This window comes from Microcebus murinus, chromosome 27, assembly GCF_040939455.1.
Source record: "Microcebus murinus isolate Inina chromosome 27, M.murinus_Inina_mat1.0, whole genome shotgun sequence".
In the NCBI taxonomy this organism is placed as follows: domain Eukaryota; kingdom Metazoa; phylum Chordata; class Mammalia; order Primates; family Cheirogaleidae; genus Microcebus; species Microcebus murinus.
The window spans coordinates 2,563,584-2,566,876 of NC_134130.1; positions in this window are offsets into that span (position 1 = coordinate 2,563,584).

The window sequence follows — 3,293 nt, forward strand, 5'->3', positions numbered from 1 at the left end:
CCAGTTCCTACTCCGGGTCTGGGAGACCCAGCCCCGCCTGTCTCCAGCCCCCAAGCCTGTATCTTCCCCGGGACAGACGCTTCCTGCCTTCGGGGCCACGGCCTCTGCCCATTCTGCACCGGAGCAGACAGCTTCCCACAGACATGTGTTTTTAGCCACTCAACTGCCAGGACCTTGGGCAAGCTGAGCCACCTCCCTGATACTCCGTTCCTGCCTCTCGAAAGTGGAGCATTAAAGGAAAACGCATCTGTCTGCAGGAGAGCGACACAGCGCCTGGGTTCGAGTTCTAGCTGCTCACAGGCTGTGTGACTTTGGAACAGTGCCCTAACCTCTCTGTGCTTCAAAACAAGGATGAAGGAGACCCACCTCCTCACAGAGCTATTGCAGGATCAGATTTTTCTTTTCTTTTTTTTTTTTTTTTTTTTTGAGACAGAGTCTCACTCTGTCACCCAGGCTAGAGTGCCATGGCTTCAGCCTACCTCCCAGCAACCTCACACTCCTGGGCCCAAGTGATCCTCCTGCCTCAGCCTCCCGAGTAGCTGGGACTACAGGCATGCACCAGCGCCACCACGCCCAGCTAATTTTTCTATTTTTTGTAGAGATGGGGTCTCACTATGTTGCCCAGGCTGGTCTTAAACTACTGAGCTCAAGGGATCCTCCCGCCTTGGCCTCCCAGAGTGCTGGGATTGCAGGTGTGAGCCTCTGCACCTGGCCTTAAGGGAAAAACATTTTAATGCAAACCGGAGATTGCCATCTCCTATTTAAAAAAAAAGAAAACTTTGGGGGGGGGGCTCCCCTAAGGTCGTCCCTGTTGGGTCTAGGACAGGAGATGGGGTCTTGGACAGGTGGGTGTTGGCAGGTGGGTGAGGCCTCTCCTCCTAGCTGTGTCTCAGGCAAGTCACCTCACCTCTTGCTAGGGCGACCCGTTTGCTCGGGACCGTCCTGGCGTGATCTCTAGAAGTCCTGTGTCCCAGGAAACTACTCACAATGTCGCTGGGACCAAGTTTTCTTATTTGCTAAGTAGGCATCACCGCAGGCAGAGCTGGCTTCGAAGGTACCCTGCCCCCTGCTCCCATTTCGCTGCTGTGTGGCCTTGGGCGGCTCACTGCACCACTCTGGGCTCATCTGTAGAATCAGGATTTTAAGTGCTCCTCTGTAAACCTTCACAGAGAGCATCGGGTGTGTTCTTCCCCATAAGGCTCTTTGCACAGTGCTCTGGCCTTGACCCGGTTGCCTGCCCCTTCCCCACCTGGGGCTCTCCCCCGGGCCCAGCTGCTGGGAACCTCAGGCGGGCACGGGGCCCGGCCTGGCTGGAGGCATGGCCGCCGAGAACCGGTTTCCCTGCTGGTCTTGTGCCGGGTGCCAGGTGCCCCGGGGCAGCTGGGCAGGGTCCAGGTGGGAGGGGGAGGGAAGCCGGGTGCCAAGCACCTGCTCTGCGTGGAATGAGGACACCGTGGCACGGAGCTCGGAAGGCTTTTGTGGCTGGGCCAGCCCTGCTGTCCTCTGGGGACACGCACTCGGCGTAGTCCCCCCACTCAGGCATCTCTCAGGGCTCAGATGCCGCCTCCTCCAGGAAGCCCGCCCTGAACACCCACCCACTGACCAGCCTGGGGCCTTGGGGTCCGGCCTGGGCTCCATGCTCAGGCATGGGGGGGCTGGGGTGGGGACAGGTGGGAAGCAGCCCAACTGCAGAAGATCCAGCCTGGGTCCCTTCCCACCAGGCCCACGTGGCTGAGGCTCCTTCTTCCAGCCTCCCTGCCTCTGTCCTGTGCAGAACCTACCGCGTGAAATCTCCCCTAACGCTGGCCCACCCGGGAGCACCCGGGAAGGCGTGAGGGCTGAGACGCAACAGCTGCCTGGTCAGAACTACAGAGAAAAGTCCCTCTATTATCTTCCTTTTGCCCACACGCAGACAAGCTCTGAGGGGCAGCGGCAGAGTATAAACAGGTGAGTTTGGAGAGGGCGGGGAGAGGAAGGGGGCCGAGGGGCTGAGGCCTGAGGGAGGAGGAGGATGCATGCTTTTGCAAAGACAAAGAAGGCCAGGCCGGGTGGTTCACACCCGCCATCCCAGCATTTTGGGAGGCCCAGGCGGGAGGATCCCTTGAGCCCAGAAGTTTGAGACCAGCCTGGGCACTATAGCGAGACCCTCACCTCTACAAAAGGCGTTTAAAATTTAGTGGGGGGCAGTGGGGCAGGCCTGTAGTCCCAGCTACTTGGGAGGATTGCTTAAGGCCAAGAGTTCAAGGGCAACCCGGGCAACACTGCAAGACCCCAGTCTCTATAAATAAATAAGTAAATAAAATTTTAAAAGCGAGAAAAAGAACAGCAGGGAAGGGCAAGTGCAAAGGCCAGGAGGCTGTACGCAGGGACAGGTTCTTCCTCGCCTGCAACAGAGGCCTGCTGTGTCCCTTCCCCTTCTTGTGTGAGGAAATTAAATCTCAGTGAGTTTAAGCAACTCTTCTAGAACTCCACAGCCGGGAAGCCCCGGCTTCCCGCACCCTCCTTGCGGGCCTTGGGTGCTGCCGAGCTGACTCGGGGGAGGTTGTCGTCCCCATTTCACACACGCGGTTGGCCAGCAGGGTTCTGGAACCCCCGGGGACTGTCCCCTATTCACTGCTGACCGCGGGTCATTTCGGCTCCATGTGCCAAGGGGGGACCCAGCCGGCTCCCCTGTCGCCCTGGGCCAAACCCAAGGCTGCGCCACCTCCCAGGCCGGCCTTTCCCCAGGCCTATCTCCCGGCTTTATCTCGCCGGCGCTGCCGCCTGAACCCTGCGCCCCGCCGGGCCGTAGCCTTTGCCCGTCTGCCCCGCTACCGCCCAGCAAACAGGTCCCAGGCTTGGGGCACCGGGGGTGGCCGCTGAGGCCAGCGGGGGGGTCCGGGCCTCGCCCTGCGACGCCCAGCAGGGCGCCCCAGGGGTGTGGGCAGATGAGTGGGGCCAGAGCTTCCCGGACAGAGGAGGGGACGGAGGAAGGGGGTCTCGGGGGACGCGCAGCGGCAGGGGCGAGGCCGGGCTGAGGGGCGCGCAGCACACGCGCAGGGCTCAGAGGCGAGCGGCCGGGCGCACACTGGAGACGCGCAGCGGCGCCCGGGTCAGGCGCGCGTGGGCGGGGCCGTGGGCGGGGCGGGGCGGAAAGGGGCGGGGCCCGACGAGGCTGGTTGGGGGTCCGGGGAGGGGCCTGGGCTCGCCAAGAGGCCCCCAAGCCCGGCCCCGCCCCGCCCCCTCCAGGCCCCGCCCCGGCCCCGCCCCGCGCCCCCTCCCTCCAGCCTTCTGTCCCCAGCGGGGGACCGAGG